The 7,542-nt window shown below is 38.5% G+C and overlaps 1 long non-coding RNA gene across 1 annotated transcript; it reads right to left on the bottom strand.

Moving 5' to 3' along the window:
• Nucleotides 1-1,608: 1,608 nt before the first annotated feature.
• On the bottom strand, nt 1,609-7,122 carry LOC114914085 (uncharacterized). Its single transcript, XR_003800655.2, has 2 exons — nt 2,007-7,122; nt 1,609-1,918 (listed from the first exon to the last, which is right to left on the bottom strand). It is a non-coding gene; the product is annotated as an uncharacterized lncRNA (long non-coding RNA).
• Between the last annotated feature and the right edge of the window lie 420 nt (nt 7,123-7,542).

Genomic DNA, 7,542 nt, shown 5'->3' with positions numbered 1-7,542 from the left:
ATCAGAGATCATATCAGGGTGACTTAATATGGATTAACCATGATTGATGTTATCAATTTCGAATAAAGATCGGATCGGAATCTAATCACTGCATGAATTTCGGAGCAATCTCATGTCATCATATTTTCATATCAATTTTATCCTAGGATTCGTGATGAAATCAGAGAGAGAAAGACACTAGAGAGATAAAATCCATAAAGAGAGAGAAAGGTCTAGAGAGAGAATTTAGAGAGAGAAAATGTAGAGAAAGGAGAGAGGAAAGAGAGAGAAAGGAGAGAGAGGAGAGAGAGAAAATTCTCTCTTTCTTTTTTTTCTATTTTTATTTTCTTTATTTTTATTTTTCTCTTTCTTCTTTTTTTTTCTTTTCTTTTTCTTTTTCTTTTCCTTTCTTTTTCCTTTTCTTCCCACGGCCCTCTCTTGGGCCGAAACAGGGGAAGACCGACGAGGTCCCCCTAGTGACCCGGGCTCCGACGAGGTGGGTGGTGTCTGGTCGATGGCAACGGAGCAAGGCCGGCCGACAGCAAGGTTCCGTCGGTGAAGTTTTTTTTTTTTCGAAAAACAGGGGATCCGTCTCCTTTCTTCATGATTTTCGATCATTGGCCGGTCACCGGCAGCCAAGACCTTCAGGAAGAGGGATAGGGGAATGAGGGTCCTATCCTAGGGGTGAGACGCCGCAAATGGCGACGCCGGTGGCCGGAAAAGAGAGGAAGATGGCTCGTTCGAACAGAGCAAAACAGGATCATGATGTTTTGTGGATTTTCCGACGATCCGACTGCCGGCGAGGGTGCACGAAGCCATGGAAAGGAGGGGAAGGAAGAGGAGAAAGAGGAGAAGGGCTTACCTCTGACTCCGGTGAGGTCTCCGGCGAGTATTTGAGATGAACACGATAAGGTCATCCGCGGCTTCAACGGAAAAATTCGAGAAAAATAAAAGGAGAAATCCGGTGCTCATCGTGGCCAACCTTAGAGGAAAGGAGAGGGGGTTTTTATAGGGTGGAGGGAAGGTCGAATCCCCCTCGGATTCAGCTTCTCTTCCGATGTATTTGAGCGGAAGAAGACTCCCAGCGGGACTCTTCTTCGCTTGCCTCCCCTTTTTTTTTTTTTTTTTTTTTTGTATGGGCTGTGGGTTGATTCTGGGCTCATTTGGGCCGGATGTTACACTCAGTGAGAAGAAAGACGTACAGTTTCAGGAATTCCCGTGATCCCATGACTTTATAAATGTGTGGTTGATTCGTTCACCAAACAATCCTTCATAAAACAGTGTATAAAATGGCTAACTGCCAACATCAATTGCTTACACTGGTAAAATTAATGACCTCTGTGAACTTAAAACAAAGCGATGGCATGGCCACAAATTTGGATAGACTCTCAAATCTAAAATCATGTATCTTGGAGTAGGCCCGATGCCAAGGTTATCACAGACACGCAGAATCTTGGTTCATGAGAAATTTGCCAAAAGAATTGAAATATCGTGAGTGGTTGCAGCATTGCGCGCTCGATATATGTGGAGTTTGAATACAGGAATTAGAATATTAGAAGTAGATCTACATGGCATGATTACGTAATCATGCCATGCATATCTATATTTGGTTGATTGTATTTGACATAATTTAGGCAAATACTATTAATAAAATAGCATGTTTATATTATAAAAAATATATGTTATTTTATGTACACAGGAATGCTTGAGTACGTTAAAGAACTCCAAATGACCGACTCCAGTGGTTGGTACTGGTATATATGGACATAACATAAACCCTCTCTTCTCCTGTGGAGTAGTAGTTGTTTTCCGCCAGCCATCCATGGCCTGGAATGCCAACACTAGCGGCCAAATCTCTCTCTACTAGTCCATCGAATCCCAGTCGCAGTTTTCCCTCTCTGTTTCTGTACCCTTCGCCACCCTGTTCCATGCTCCAAAACTGGTGGGAAAGAAGGAAAGAGAGTGAGAAAAAGATGAAGGAGAAGCCCGTTACAAGACTGAGGCAAAGAAAAGACAGGCCACGATACCCGTTTTTAGGCGTCTGGTTGAGCGTAGTGGATCCAACAACAAGACTGACAGATCTAACCTGATATGGACTCTCAGACTTGTGATCAGGTATGGGCCCAAAGGTAGATCCATGAGTGTTTTTAAATTTGGTTACATAAGTTTTATCCCACCTAAACCTTACCTCTCTCGCTCACAAATATATTGGAGCACGGCTTTTTTTTCTTGTTTTTTGACTGAACCTATAAACTAGATTATGGGGTTTGATAATCATGAAGCCAGTCCAACTTGTATTTCTCGCATTTTGATGAAACTTATGGGATATACCCTATGTTATTATTGTACACTTTTAAGAGTCGGGATCCTCTCGGTTTTGTACATGGACCGGAGAGGGCCAGTTTTCCAATCACAGCTATCCTTGATTTATATGATGGTGACAATTGAATGGGCCCCCATATAAATGCTTGTGATAGGACAACCGGCCCTCTCGAGTCCGTGTGTGGAGACGATCCAAACTCCATTTTTAAGTTTGAAAATTTGTGTTTTAATTAATACCGCCACCTTGAGTCTTAGACTCATAGGTGGATCTGATTAGTATTTGATCCAATCGGTTCCGGTCCTAACACGATCCAAATGTTTGATGGGTAGGATTTGGATTAAAAATAATAGGCATGAATTCCCAACAGATCCAAGTCCGAGTAGCGAGGTACCCAAGAGCAAGCCAGAGCCTGACTCGAGATTAAGAATGTCTAACCCAACTTGGACCCATAAGCCCATACTCTCTGATGGAGCAGTGATCCAGTGTCACTCGCACATCCTCCTGGGCCTCGGATGACATAATTATAAAGGCCCGCATGCTTGCTTTCGTGATCAAGTTCCATTTGGCGTGCCATTCATCATTGAATGCACCACTTCTTATCTTTTGATGATGGAGGTAATTTATTTGGAACAAACCATGCAAAAAAAATGACTAAACTACCTTTCAGCTTGTTAATAATAATCTAATGCAAATCAAACCAATCTTAGCTAAACGAATCAGCAATCGTTGTTTGATACTACAAGTATCTGATTTCCGAGTTCAAGGTCCAGTCCATTACCATAATTACCTAATCTTAGACATCTTCATAGTCCAATAGCTAGTTATATCCATAATCAACCAAAACCTAGATAAGTAACCTGACCAAATGGACTCATCCAAAACCTAACTCAACCATCATGGTTTTATCTAAGTAAAACATAGGTTTCGACCTTGCTATAATATACCTTAGATGAGTTCTAGGTAGTATTCATCAAATGTAGAGAGATAATTTCTAGAGGTTAAAAAGATACTACGATGTGATTTTGGCAAAAATGTTATGAAATATAGACCTTAGACCTCCCCTTAAAAAAATCATATTACCTTTATCCTTTGAAGCTATTAACTAGCACTTTTGGATGTTCTCGTAATTCAACCTATGAATGCCACCTTAGTGATTCACCAAGGAGAAGTTTGTTTATAAGTAGCTTTACATTCTAATTCATGTCCATGGCTTTGAAGCAAGATCCGCTTGTCCAAAGAGCTTTGATCTAAAGGGACTTTATGTGAGAAGAGACGTTAAGACTCCTCACTCCTAGCATAAGTCATTCATAATCACCACAGTAATGTAATTAAAACCTCTTAACTAAGATCTTGGAGGATTTAATCACGTTGGCTATTCTTATATTTATTGGTTATAGGATGATTAAAAAATCAATTCTAACTAAATTGAATATAAAAATAAAGGGTTTCTAGATAAGGTGATAGAATAAAACTTCCTTTTAAGCTGAAGCAATCAAGCCTACTTAGATTTGAGTCTATATTCTCACCATAATTAACAACTAATTTGGGGGAAATCAATGTTGATCTCAGTAGCACGCTATTTTCCTCCATTAGGTTCCTTTTTCTTTTTTATGTTTATATTTCTCTTAGATATTTAAAAAGATTCTGTATACATTTCAATTTTGAAGGAGTTAAATCCTAATTAAAACCACCATTCCATTTTCTTAGATCTCTAACACCTTGCACATATGTAAATAAAATATAAACAGAATAACATATCAGAAGCTGGAAAATTAGAATCAACAAGCTTTCTTCCAAATTGGATTAATTCTCAAAAGTATTTATTTAAGATACACAAATAAGAAATTTATGAAAAGAGTAGCATGTAGAAGATTTAAGCTTAAAAGAAAAATATGGTTTTAATTAAGTATTCATTACAAATGGATAACGAGTTGACATGTCCTTGATTGTGTGGTAGAATATCCTTAACTATATGGTGCTCAGGGTGCGTTTCTTTGACATTTCTTACAAACACTTTTCAATTTATCAAACACTATTTTTTGAAAAGTCTTTTGATTTAAAAGCCAGAATAGTGCAATATAAGACGAGTAAAACTAAACATGTTCAAGGTACACGTACCCGAACAAATATATAACACAAGTTATTGTTGTGATTAGAGATACGGAACACTATGATTAGAAGTGGACAAAAAGGTGAAAGAAACGGATTATATATAAAATTTCAGAAGATAAAAAGAGAAGAAGTTATGACAACTATGTGAATGTTATTTTACGAATTAGATCAGATAAGTCACCTGAAGCTCAAAATTCCATCCAGGTAGCCACCAGATCTAATCAATTGAGGTTCTAAACATGTGCCTACAACCACCAAAATTAATTTATCTTGTCCGGGAAATGATCGCATTAGAAGAAATGCATCTTGGACTTAGAAAAATGTTTTTCAGACAATTATATTTATGATAAAGTCATGATGCATCGTAGTGGAAAAACTACATAGAGCCACCTATTGTGACACTCAACTCCACTGAAGGTGGAGCTTGTCTTACAGAACTTTCTCATATCATATTTGGGAATTTAGAATTTGATTTCAAGTTTACTAGGCCTGCAGACATAATAATCATGTGTTACCACTGTCCTAAAGACTCTAAGCAAACACGCGGCATGCAAAGATTCATGATAACTATGAAATTAAAAATTAATGGCACTTCGCCTTCAATAATAAGTAGGCTCGAGACAACAATGCTCATCCATAGCCAAACTTGTGCGATATGCTATAGTTCAAAAGCTTTTTGCTTGGATGTGCCATGGTAATTGTATTCTATTCGAAATATTAGAAAAGATCTTGACATATGAAACATGTACATTAAAATAAGCACGCAAACGCGTGAAACAAGTACACATGACAAAAGGTAATTCCATTTTATTATTTTTAACGAATCACAAGATGCTTGCATCTATTATTTACACCACCATTATAATCAATTTCAGTTTCCAATAAATCGTTGATCCTTGGTTGTTGCCAAATTGTACACATAAGTTTACTCAAGCAAAAAAAATTGCATGCATTCTCCACTGGTTGTGCAATGATCATATGGTAAGAGAGAGATAATGAGATAATATGGGGTGCAATACGAAATTAAATGGAAAATGTAGGACCGGTGAAAGGAAAACCTACAAAAGATCATTTACCTGCATGAACCCACCGGATTCAAGCTTTGCCTCAGAAGATCTCTAAAGCAAAGAGGTGTGTTACGGCAAATACATGCTTGTGACTCGTTGGAAGTAGTTGTATCACATAATAAATGACAAAATAATTAAGTGCATAAAAACAAAGTAATAAAGAATACTTTCACCTTTTCCTATAAGCACGAGGCCACCACCACAATAGATCAAAGGTTGCATCGTCAAGACATTTAACTATAGCGAACCTAAGGATTTCTTTTATTTATTTGAAGATGAAAATCATTTGTTGTACATTAATTACAGCAAATATTCCAAAGGCTTCGAAAGGATCCATAGCAAATAAGCACCCACCAAAGTAATACTTCCCTTTTATCTAACAACTGTAATTTCAGTATTCGTTTCTTTGTGCCTTGTGGAGACAAGCAAGGAGAAAAAAGAGGAAAACTCCAAAGAATAAATAAAAATAAGGTGATATTTTGGAACTAGTCTTCGAATCCCTATCAAATCCAAAGCTCCATGAAAAATAAGCATGCTAACCACGAAAAAGATGAAGAAGCATTATTTTTTCTTAAGGAGAATGGGAAAAATTTTTATATGAAAAAAAAAAGAGAAAAGGATATGATTCCTTCAAAAAGGTAATGATGAAAACCTTTTTTTCCCTTTCTGTCAGGACTGGAAAAGAGGGAAATAAAGGAACAGACGAAGGAATAAGAGCGAAGAGGTCAAAATCCACCATCATTGCACCAATCTGCTCCCCCTCCTTCTCATTCTCTCACATAATCATCACAAAAAAACAAAAGGATCGGGAATTTTGGCAACTATGACTGAACAGTAGCATATCAAGATCCAAAACAAGAAAGAAGAGAGCGAAGTCACACCCACCTGCAGATAGATCCCTCAGACTGTTATTACTAACCAGAAAAGTTGGCGATCTGCCGATCTTGGAGGTGGAGATGATGGAAGCTGCGATTGGGGGGAATGAAGCCTGGTCCGAGATTTCTTTCACCAGGAGACATGTAGGTAGGGGAAAAAAAAACTCTGCAGGGATATAGACCTCGAGCCAGACAACATTCCCCTCAACAGAAAAGCTTCCCACTTTGTGCCACCTCTCTCTAGTCTTTCAGAGAACTCTCTCTCCGGACAAGTCTCGGCTTCTTCCAAGGGGGGATGTGGAGATGGAGATGAGGAGAGGAGGGAAAGGGTGGTGATGATAGATTGGAATGATTACTTTTGGGGAGAGAAGAGTAGGGGGTGTCGGGTGGGGAGGAGGGGAGTGAGAAGAAGAGATAAAGAACAATAAAGAGGGGGAGGGGTGGGGGTTGTGGAAAGGAGGAAAGGAGTAAAGACGAAACAGAGCTGCAGGGCCCGACCCTACAGCTGTAATCCCAGAGATGACCACGACTTCATGCACACCCCTCTCTTCTTCTGCCCCTTCTATCTCTTTCATAGATGGGAAACTGCGCACCTTACCACCGCCTAGTGGAATCTAGAGCATGGGAACAAAGTAGTTACAGTCATGGATGTTATTTAGCTGATATCTTGATGTGGCTAGTGCTTAACCTAAACTAACTTTTTTCTGAAAAAGATAAATATACTTTCAAAAATAACGTTTAATTATATGGACATGACATAAGGTTTGCTTCTAGTTCTAGACTTGGACCCAAGTCTATGTTATCTTGGGCTTAACCTGTTATAAGGTTCGATTTGGGAGCTAAAGAAGACGTTATAGTTCTCATTTCAATCACAAAGATATCATATCAAGTTCGTTAGCTAGACTCGAGTTGAATTAACTTGCTTGCACCGTCAGTTACAACATCCCTGTGAGAATAGATTATATATATATATATATATATATATGTATGCGTGTGTGTGTGTGTGTGTGTGCATGTAGGCAAGAAATGTCCTTACTAATTTAAGTGGCATGAGTAAGTTGGAAATGAGACCTCCATTAATGTGTAGTGTGGGACTCATGTTACATGTTGGTGGATTTTTCAGACAAGTGCAAGTAGGTCTAGAAATCTTGGTGGCGATTACTATGTAAACCAATTATTTGGAATG

Source organism: Elaeis guineensis, chromosome 4, assembly GCF_000442705.2.
Source record: "Elaeis guineensis isolate ETL-2024a chromosome 4, EG11, whole genome shotgun sequence".
Taxonomy (NCBI): Eukaryota; Viridiplantae; Streptophyta; class Magnoliopsida; order Arecales; family Arecaceae; genus Elaeis; species Elaeis guineensis.
Note: the sequence above shows the minus strand (reverse complement) of the source record. Positions and strands in the feature narration are given on the sequence as shown.